Here is an 11,419-nt window from a genome sequence, read left to right as displayed (position 1 = left end):
ACAATAAATGCTAATATGGGTGAGAACCCGGCTCCGCAGCCCTGGCCAGCGGAAATATGTTTCAAGTCAAACCCGAGACAGAGCTGCCTTTTCTTCACAGCTACTGGGAGAGGAAACACCCCGAGGTGTAGCTGTTATTTACAGCAACTTTCCATTCCAAATTGATCCGCGCTCTACTCACAGCCTCGCTTAAAGCCGCAATGAAAAGAGAGAAGGAGGAGGAAAGGGGAAAATTTAAAAAGGACAAATAAAAAGGGCTTTGTTGTACCAGCACGTGCTGGGTCACCCGCGGAAAAGGGGCTTTCGAGGGGTGCAGCCCCTCTGCCAAGTGGTTTTGGTGCTGGTGCCAATGGGGTGATGCCCGTCGGGGCACGAAGATGTGGCTGGATGTGGCGATGCTGGACCGTGCGGGGAGGACACGGCAGCAGGTAAAATACAGCTGGGAGGCCCAGGTAGCTCAGTGAGCCGAGGGTGTGAAATGTCCCCGACACCTGAAGGCCAGATGGGTGTTAGTTTTATATGGGTGGTGTTTTTATATGGGTGGTGTTTTTATATGGGGGTTATTTTTATACGGGCCACCTACCACGCGCACAGGACCCAGCGTGCTGCAGATGCTGGGGCTGCATCTTGCTTATATGCAGGTTTTGGGCTAATTTAATGAATTTAAATGGCAAAGCTGGACCCCAGCGTGCCAGTGTGGGATGTGGGGTGCGGCTCAGCCTCTCCCAAAGGCCCTTTGAGAGCCGAGAGCGGGCGCAGATGCTGGGCCAGGCTGCCAGCACCCGAGGGCTCCCGCTATTCCGGGGGGACACTGAAAAACAGGGCAGAAAGCAGCAGTGTGGGACAGCTGGAGCAGAAAGGTTTGGGTTCTGTTTTGCAAATGAAAACTGAAAGGGGAAAAAAAAAAAATCCCTGGAGCTTGAATGACTTTTTTTGAACATTCAGATATTAAATTGAGCTGAGTTTGGGTTAAAAAATCTCCTAGGAAAAATGAAGACTATTTCCTTTGAGAACAAAGCTAACAAAGATCTCAGCAAAAATCTTATTATGTTCTCTTTCCAGACTGAACTCTAAACCCCAACCTCTACTTTAATGACTGCGTTGTGTCCAAACTGCCTGTCTTAGCAAGTAAACTTTTAACTTGCAAAAACTTTCTAGGCTACGCAGGACCCAGGGGAAGGGTCAGCATCATTAAGGCACAATCCTGCTCCTCTGAAATAATGGGGCCCAACGGCCCTCCGAGGTGCCTGGCACCCTTCCCGCACCCCCGGGGTCCCCCTGAACCTGCAAATATCAACACCCATCGCCTGGACTGATGTGAAGAGGGGCCACCAGCTCCCACTTCGGCATCATCACCGTGGGCATCCACAGGGGGTAAATCCTGCTGCGGGGCCATCCTGCTGGAAAGGATGGGTGGTTTGTTGGGGTTGGGTTTGTTTTTTTTTCCCTTTGAATACTGCCTATTTAGAAGTTAAATGGTGGAAAACATGGAAAATTCATTAGGGTGTCTGGGCAAGTGTTAGGTTACACGTCATTCACATCTACTTACTCAGCGGGACCTCGCGCCTTGGGGGAGATATATATATTTATATATGGATTTTATATATATATGGGTTGGTAGGGTTTTTTTTTTCGATTCTCAGACAGGCACAAAAGCGAGGCCTTTCACTTCTCACAGCCTCTTCAAACCTCGCTGGGCTCGGCCCCCTTCCCACCCCTCCAGGGCCAGCCCTGATGCTCAGCGTCTCCGGGAGGTGACCCGTGCCATTCCCACACACTTGGAAAAGGCAGGAGCAGTTACACCAGGGCCCATAAGGGGCAAACACCCGGCCACACTGGCAGGGAGCCCCGCTGGCTGTTCCCTCGGTGCTGGCTGGCAAGAGCCTTGGCGAGGATGGGAGCTGGAAGAAGAGCCAGGGGTTGGAGGGCTGCTTCAGTGCCCAAACTATAAAACCCTAAAAAAATACCCAAACCACCCCAATCTTTCATTCCTGATCACTCAGAATGTCTCGAGTTTGGTGCAATACAAACCCAACCCAATAAAAACATCATTCTGGGGTCACAAGAGCTGTTTTGTTCAACTGCAGCCGGGAGGTTTCATTTCTCAGGTCCGTGATCGCTCCTCTGCTGAGCTGTTTCCCCCCGGTCCTGACGCCGCCATCCAGCTCTGAACCACAGCATGCTCAGCTACAATCAACCCCAAATCTTTCCATGGATTGTGGAGGAGCATCTCCAATGCAAAAATAAAAACCCCTCAAAAGGCAGGCTGTGCGCGCATCCTCATGGCACCCGCACCCACACGCAGTGCTGACTGCACTGGGAACAGCACCCACAGCTCCTAATTCCCCCGAAACACCTCATGTGCCGCTCTGCACGAGGGCTGTGATTTAATAACACGCTATTTTTTATTTAAGCAAATTATTTATTTAAACAAAGTCACCTGTGTAACTGTTAATTCCCTGACAGCAGCAGGCTGAGGCGCGGGGAAGGCGTTTTCTTGCGCAGGGGTTGGGTTGGGCTGGGAGATCAGAAGAGTTTAAATTAAAACAGGCTCATGCCCTCTGAGTCTTTATTTTTGGCTTAACCCACAGAGGCTAAAAACTATGTCGGTGACACGGCGCTGGGATCTCGCCGCCGCCAGCCACCGGGCAGCGAAAGCAGCTCGACTTCAAAGGGCCGGGGCAAGGGAGGACGGCGAGCGAGGCCTCGTTAACCTCGGCATCGCGTTCGATGGGGCGATAGCGGGGTTTAATTAGGGCAGCCGAGGCGGGCAGGGGAGATGGAGCGGGTGTGTGTGTGTGTGCGGTGCCATTTCGGCACACACACCCCCCGCCCCTTCAGGTGAGCACCCCCCGGGCGTGCACCTGCCTGCGTGGGCAGGGCGCACACGCGTGCCGGGGCATGTCGGCGTGGCGGGGGGGGATGCGTGCCCGCCGGCACCCGCTGGCACCCACCACGTCCTGCCAGCCCCACTCCGGCACCTCCAGCCCGTCGGGTCCCCGCGGGGATGTGCTGCTGCCCCAGGGATGCTCCGCTCCGTTGGGGCAGGATCCGTCCCTCGGGATGGGGTCAGGAGCATCCCCCGCCACTGCCCAAGCCCCTGAGAGGTCGGTCCCTCTCCCACAGGTCAGGCAGGGTGCTGCCATGGGTGCTGATGTTCAATGGGCTCCTGGTGGGCAGTGCACTGGGTGCCCCCAGCCCGACACTGCGCCCCAGGAGCACAGGGCTGGAAATCCCGCTGGTCCCTTGGGTGGGCAACAAAACCAGCCCTGGGCTGGCCCTGGGGACAGCGAAGCGGCTGGGCACAGAGGGGGGAAAGCACTGGGGTGGCTGCAGCCCCACTGCGCAGCAAAGCAGGAAGGACAAGGAACCACCAGCGACATTTTTGGGGCCGGATTACCCAAATCTGGGGCCGGATTACCCAAATCTCTGTCTACACCGTGATGCCGAGCAGACGGGCAGCCAAGGACCAGGTCAGGCTCTCCATCACCACGCAGAGCTCCGGTGATGCTGTGAACCCCTTCTCCAGCCCCTTCCCGGGCTCTGGCCCGGATCCAGGAGGGATATTTCACACCAGTGCTACTAGGCAGCATTAGTTCCTTTCCGTTCCAGCGACTCGCGAACCCTCCTGGGTCCCTGCAAACACATACTGCTGATTTTTTTTAGATGGGGAGGAAAATAACTATCGCAGAGCTGGGCTTGGGGACACGGAGATGCCGTCCTCGGGGGTGGCTGCAGCCCGGTCCCCCCCTTGGCAGGTTTTGCTGTTTGTCTTTGCAGCCGGCGGGTTTATTACGACCAGGAACACCCAGGGTTTTTTTGCGCTGTCTGCCATGAAATCGATACAGTAATTTCATTTCTCAGTCGTAAATGAAATGAGCTGTAAAGTAAAGTTGGGTGTTTAAGCCAGAGTGAAAGAATGAATTGTTCTAATGGGGGACGTTAACGAGGGGATTAAATGTGCCTGAGAAACCTGGGGGTCCCCGGGCCGCCCCTGCCTGCGCCGGGCGCTTGTGGGGCTCCCCGCACCCATCCCTGTGTGGTCCCGCGGCCCCCGGCCAAGCCAATGCTGTCCCCGCCGGGTGGGCAGCTGGGCTTCACCTTCTCACCTTCCCCAAACCCCAGAGCAGCTCTGGAGGGTTTTTGGGGTGCTGACAGAGCCGAGGGAAGGTGCTCGCTGCGGGATGGGGCCACTGTGATGCCCCCACCTGCGCCAGCATCCTCACCACAACAATGGGTCGCTTCCACGTGGAGTTAGGAAGCTAATGGGAAAAAAAAAACAAACCAAAAGAGCCTTTCAGCTGACCCAGAGCAACTGGTTCTCTACCCAGAATTATTTGGGGGGACATAAGACCTCTCTGCTTTCCGGGAGGGTGCGCAGAGGTTCCCACACCCGTGGCTGGGCAGCCTGCAGCACGTGGGACGTTTTCCCCAGTACAGAAGGCAGGTGCTGGCCAGCCCTCGGGCAGGACTCGCCCAACTCGACGCCGTTAGATATTAAGCCCAAAATTTGGTCTTTGCTTTCCTGCCCCCAGCCTGGCAGCCCAAACTCAGGAGTCCTCCTCTCCATCTCCCCTTCTCCCTTCGCTCCATCATTTATTTGCCAGTGAAAAATAACCCAGTGCTGATCCAGGGCAAGAGAGAACACTTTGACAAGTCCAAAAATATGAGGGCCATATTATCTTTAAACCATTAAAAAAAAAAATAACCCACTGTGAAAGCCTTATTGGGCCAGGAGAAACCTCAGCCAAGTTCCCCAAGTCCGCCCCTGCTTCGGCGTGTTCCCCAGAAAATCCTCGCAAAGAAAAACACCAGGCACGAAAAAAAGAAATTTGGTTTTCATTAAAAACCTTGAATGTGAGGGGTTCTGCAGCTTTCAATGGGGCTTTGATACCTATAGATGCTGGAATGTTTTCAGAACATTTTTTAAATGTTCTCCACCTTTCTATCTTATATCGGCAGAAAACTGCGCTGGCGTTTTCCCCCCAGCCTGGGCGACAGCAGCGAGCATCGACTGCAGATGCAAACCTTTGCTTTTATTTACCTTGAGGTTCCGTTTTAAAAATATGACGATATTTTCATGTGGCTTTGGCACCAGAGGAGATAACTCACATAGGGGGAAAATAAACATGTGGAAAATGCTGCAGGAATGTTCTTAAAGGGGGATTTTTATTAATATTTTTTGCATTGAGAGAAAGCTGGGTCACTCAGCACCCACATACCTCCCTGAGCACCGTCACCAGGGAGCAGCGAGGCATTTCCAGCCCTCTAAGTCATCGCCAGCTTCGTGGAGATCATTATCTTGGCCTAAAGAGGTTAGTTTATTGCTGTGCTACATCACTGCTCCTTGGATGCGCTGGCTGGCGGCTTTTACAAATGCCTCTTTACGTGGCATCAGCCTTTTAGTTTATTTTAATTTTTTTTTAGTCACTGTAAAGTAAGTTTTTGGCCTTTGCATTTTTGAAGGTGAAGGTTAAAGGGTCAGACTCTCCCCCTCGCACCACGTGATGCCCAAGGAGCCCCGTGATGCTGCACGTCTGGCTGAGATGCTTTGCCCCGCTGCAGGGCTGGCACGGCCGCGTGTCCCGGGGCTTGTCCCCGTTGTGCCATGCGTCCCCAGGCCCGGCCACTCACATTTCACTCTGCAAGAGCTTTTTACCAAGCACGGCCAAGCCAGGCCGTGTCGCAACGCCAGCGTCACCCTCCAGACCTCGCCGGGAGCCAGCGCTCACCTTCCCCATGCAAACCCCAACCGAGCTGGCGCTTTGGGCGACTTCATGCTTTCTCTTGCAAAGAAAAAACACCCAAAACCCCGTCTTTCATGCACCTTGGCATCTCAGTGCCACGTTAGGGAGGCGCAAGCCCAGCCCTGGGTGCCTTGTGCCGAACCGCGGCACCCGGCTGGGGTGGTTCAGCCGGTCGGGCTGGCTGAGCAGCGCCCGCTGCACCCAGACACGCCGCCTTCGCCCCTATCGCTGCTGCTCTTTCCCCCCCTCCCTTATGTCAGCTCACCTGCTGGGGTATATTAAAGCCTCATCTCAATTACAAGAGTCATTAGTCACCACCCAAGAAAGGGCCACCCAGTCTGCGGCGGCAGGGTGCTACCGCGGGTGCCCAGCCCCACTGCCCCGCGCTGGGGCATCACCTGCAGCGCTCCCAGCCCGTATCGCTCAGCGATTCCTTCCAGAGGGAGGAGAGGGAGCCAAGGGATTTGAATAAACCCAAGGGAGCTGCACGCACCGCTGCGGAGGCGATGGGTGCCAAACCCCGGGGATGCCGTCGTTCTAGCCCTGCCACGGAGGCGATGGATGCCAAACCCCGGGGATGCCGTCACGCCGGCCCCGCTGCGGATGCCAAACCCTGAGGATGCTGTCGCTCCTGACCCGACACCCTCGGAAAAGCAGCTGCTTTTGTAGCTGCTGCCCGAGCCAGTGTCCCTGCACGATGGTGGGGTCCAGTCGAGCGGCAGCAGCCCGGGGGGGCTGGCGACGTGGGCTCCACGCCTGGCTGTGGGGCTTCTCCTGCTCTTCTGCAGGCAGGGACAAGCCCGCTCTGCCCACAGGCACCTGTATCAAAGGGCCGGGAAGCATCGCAGAGTCAGGCCTTCGCCTTCCCCCCACCCTGGGGTGTCCCCGGGCTCCCCCAGCCCCGGCGCGGGGGGCTGATGGCCCCTGCCCCGGTGCCGAGGCTGCGGGAGGTGGGGAGCCGGGTTCTGGGCCTGCCTGCCTGGGCTCACGTAGGCAGGAGCTGCCGCCGACCTCGGCTGCCTCCTCTCTGGCACGGGAGGCCGGGAGCCCTTCCCCTCGCCCACGGGCAGCCAAAAGCATCGTCAGAAGGAGATGGGGCTGCTCCTCGTTTGATGGCGTGACCGGCGACAGCCCCACCGCTGCCCCTGAGAACCCATGAGAGCAAGAAATGGCCAAATAAAACCTACCCAGCTCCTCCCTACCACCAGAAATACAAACACGATTAATTTTTTTATATATAATGAACTTTCAATAAATGCCACCCTTGCGCTAGGAGCACAGTCACCGCCTCTGCTGCTGTCACCGCAGAGCTGCACATGGGAAGGTTATAAAACACCCTCGCGGAGCCTTTACAGATCTGAGGAACCCCGTTAATTAGTACACGGGGGCAGGCAAGGCTAATGGCCAAAGACCTCGCACGTGTGCCGGCACCATCGCAGCGTCCCACCGTCCGGCGGGTGCTGAAATCAGCATCCCCGGGGCTGGGGAGTCACAGCTGGGGCAGCCCCGAGCCCTGTCAGCACCCAAACCAAATGATTTTAAAAGGCAGAGGTGGAAAAAAAAAAGGAGAGCTTTCACGAGACTCCCCCCTTCCCAGGAGCTGCTTCGGCCTTCTGTAACTTTACAAATAAACTTTGCTTTAAAAGTTTGACTTGTGGCACCGTTTTGGCAAATTCAGACCCCTTAACTACACCGTTTCCTGCGTTCTTGATTGCTATCTGAAGGCTTGTGAAAATATACAGGTGGATGGAATAAACTTTAACTCTTTGCTCCCCAACCTCGCCCTCCGGGTGGAAAAGCTGCTGGTCTGACGCAGAGCTCGGAGCCGCTCCAGAGGGGACTGACGTTCCCGGCTGGGGAACCTTCACCCCAGCAGCATGGGGAGATGCTCAGGATGGGCTTGGGGAAAAATGGGCATTGGGCCCAAAGCGAAGGGCTGGAAATCAAGGTCAATCCCAGCAGAAAACCCGAGGACAAGTGGGATGAAGGAGATGGAGACTCCCCGCTCCACCAGCCTGGTTTGCCTGCCTGGAGAATGGCTTCTGGCCACTGGAGTCAGTCGAAGGCACCTTTGCAGAAGTCCTGCAAGGCTCTCGCTTCACAGCTGCAAAGGAATTTTTATCCTTGGTTTTAAAAAAAAAAAAAAATAAAAAGGGTAATAATAATAATTGATGGGTTGCTGGGCTTGAACCTCTCCCAAGGCCAGGGATGAGGAGGCAGCTGTAGGTCCTCCTCCGCCGGCAAAGCTCTGTCCTGTCCCATCCCCACGGCACGGCGGGGGCCACAGGACCAACCTGCACCAAACCAGGTCCAACCCTTGGACCGGGATTAACTCCCCCAGGACCCATCCAATCCCTTTCTCTGTGGGGCAGAGCTTCGCTCTCAGCAAGATGCTCCCGCTCAAGGCACTTGTCCCTTTAGCTGTGACAAGTGACCTGGAGGGGTTGTGCTCAGCGAGGTGCCAGCCTGGCCGGGAACCTCCTCCCCTTCTGCCAGCATCAGCATCCTTGGGGGACAGTGAGGCTTGGACCTTAAAAAATATATATTATCTATCATATTATCTACCAAAGTCTCAGCAAAAATCTTATTATATTCTCTTTCTAAAATATATATTACATGTAAATAATTCTATTATATGTAAATAAGTCTATTCTATTATATATAAATAATTCTATTATTTCCTAGTTATTTCCTCTCCATCCACCACTCGGACGCTGCTGGGGTTCTTCCAAAACCACGGAGGCTGTTGGCGTTGGCTCCTCTCCATTCTCAGACCGAAGGGCCTGGGGGGTCCCCAGCCCACCCGAGGGTGCCCGGGGATGGAGCAGGGGGTGCGATGCTTTGGGGACACCCAGGCACCACCGCTGTGGTTGTCCCAGCACGTTTCCCCAGCACCGTCTCACTGCTAAAGGAAACAACCCCTGCCTGCTGCCGTGCAGTGAGGAGGGAGATTTCAATCATTTAAATAAAAAAAAGAAAGGAATCAAGGAAGCTGTTCGCTGCCCCATTCTCCTGGACAAACAGCCTTTCTCAGCCCACGTGCAAGAACTAATTTCTTTCTGCCACATCAGGATACTACGGATCTGAATCAGCTGTTTTTACAGGATTTTTTTTTTTTTTTTCATTTTTTTTTTTTTTTGCATTTGCCAACACAAGTATTAAGAGGTTCAGCTCTGGAGATGAAAAATGAGCAGCTGGAAGCCCCAGGTGAGGCGTCGGGGGGAGGCTCTGTGCTGAGCCCAGAACTGATTCCGAGTGTGGCTTTTCCGCAGGGGAGGAAACCCGGGCATCCAAGGGGAGCCCCTTTGCTACCCATCACCCCGTCCCCATGCCACCTCCAAGGAACGGGGAAGCAGTTGCAGGGCCCCTCTGGCCACATCAGGGAGCAGGACAAGGAGCCGGGGGCAGAAGCGGTTCCCTTTGGGCCCCAAACCCCAGGGGCTTGCACCCGGGGGGGTCACGCTCGCACCCTGCTCCGCACCAGCCGTGCTTTGCCCAGCCCCATCTCCCGGCGCAGGGACCCATCCCGGCACCCAGATGTGGACGGGGCGGGTGGACCTGGCTCTCCCCGACACCCCGCTGGGGTTTGCCAGGACAAGAGGAAAGCGCAGCCCGTGTCACCCCGCTCCCCCCGACAGCCTGGGGAGGGGACCCGGCTTGTGAGCATGGACACCGGAGGGGAGAGAGAAGGGAAAAAAAAGGAACCTGAACCAAAAACCACACACACGGCTGGTTCCTGGGAATGGTTTGCACTGACCACAGGAAACAACACACGCGGCCGGGCAGCCTTCCCCTGCCAGCCCTCCCCACCGCACCGGCAGTGCCCGGGCAGGCAGGAGGGGCAGAAGCTGCTGGGGTCACAGCCCAGCCCGTGGCCAAAGACGTGTCACCATCAAGGAAAAGCACATGGGGGAAGGCAGGAGGGATGCACTGACCCCAGCACTCCCCATCGCACTCCTCTCTCCGAAAACACGAGAGACGCTTTGGCATCCCCCTCTGCATGCAACAAACTGCATCCAGACGTTTCCTACTCGAAGAAGCCCCTACGCCCTCCCAGTTTCACAGCAAAGCCAGCGCGGGTTGAGCGCTGTGGCACAGCAGCACATCTGGCGTGGGCAGACACAGCTGTCAGTGGCTGGGGAGCAGCGTGGTCCCCGTCCATCCCCCAGCCGTCCCCTGTCACCACCATCAGCCGTACAGCCCAGCTCAGCCCGCGATGGGGTTATCCTTGGCTGGACCCACTGCCCGTCACACCAGGGAGCTGATCTGTCACCAAGCGGCTGCACTGTCCCCAACTCGCAGGGAAAGCTGGGGGGACCATGGGCCAAACCCCCGTCCCATGAGCACGAGCAGATTGTGCAATAACAGCCCGGTCCCAGCCCGGCTTTGAAATGCAAAGGCAGAAAGATCTGTTAGGTTCAGGTAGTGCTGTTGTGGTCTGAGGCAAACAAAGTGCACAATATAACCTGGCTGCAAACGCTAATCAACGAGCAGCTTCAGACCAAGAGGCATCTCGCATGTAAATCAGATTTACCACTAATTAAATGCACAAAGAAGATTTTTTCCAGGCATCCAAGGTTGCTCCGGCAGACTCTGAACACCCACGCGCGCACACACCCAGCACCTCTGCAAAGCGATGGCTTTTTTTTGCGCACAAAGCACTTCATTTCCATGCGCGTGGATTGGGCAACGCCGCCGTTCCCATGGTCCCTTCCCCGACACACCGTCGGCTCTTGGGTCTCCCTGGTTTCATCCTGATGTCCATCTCGGGGTGTCTGGATGGGGAACACAGAGCGATGGGTCATTAGCCCTTGGAAGGGGCTGCCCAGGGAGGTGGTGAAGTCACCATCTCTGGAGGGGTTTAAGACAAGACTGGCCATGGCCCTTAGTGCCCTGGTCTAGTTGCCATGGTGGTGTCAGGGCAATGGTTGGACTCCATGATCTCAGAGGGCTCTTCCAACCTCATTGATTCTGTGATGGGACAATTTCAGCCCGTTTCCAAGGTTGGTAGAGCCAGGTGAGGTCTTGGAGGTGTCAGGCTGCTGCAGGTTTGGGGGGAAACACCCAAAAGGTCCCATGTCCCAGAGGAAACACCAAGGTCCAGCCGCTTGCTCCGGCTGATTGGCACATGTACCACAGGGTGCTCGCGCCAACGGCCGCAGGAGAAAGTCACCTGCCAGCGTGAGGACACGTCACTGGTGATGCTCCACGAGCCACACTGGGAATCGCTCTGCCCCGGGCGCTCTGGGTCAGCACCCAGCCCAGCCGGTGTTTGCCACACACCAAAGCAAGCGCTGGAGGGGCAGTAGGAGATCAGGGCTTTTCATTCCCACCCAGCTTCAGGGCTGCCACGAGCTGATACCAGCCAGGAGCAACCAGCCCCAGCACCCTGCTCCCAGCACGAGGGCAGGCGGGAGCGGAGGAGGACGAGCCCCTCCGTGCCCCGCTCGGGAGGCTGCCCACGAGCTAACCAGGGTGCTCGGGCAGAGGAAAGCCCCCCAAGGGGGACGCAGGGGACAGCCGGGCAGCAGCCACTTGCTGTGTTTCACCTCTCATGCCCCCTCCCCCCTGCCACTCACATTTGGGGTGTGTTTGAAAGATCTAGATGTCGACTTTGTATATCTTCTGCTCATCTCCAGTCGAAGCATTCCTCCTTGTTTACTGGTCCTCTC

The sequence above is a fragment of the Nyctibius grandis genome, chromosome 24 (genome assembly GCF_013368605.1).
Source record: "Nyctibius grandis isolate bNycGra1 chromosome 24, bNycGra1.pri, whole genome shotgun sequence".
Classification (NCBI taxonomy): domain Eukaryota; kingdom Metazoa; phylum Chordata; class Aves; order Nyctibiiformes; family Nyctibiidae; genus Nyctibius; species Nyctibius grandis.
This window is presented reverse-complemented; position numbering follows the sequence as displayed.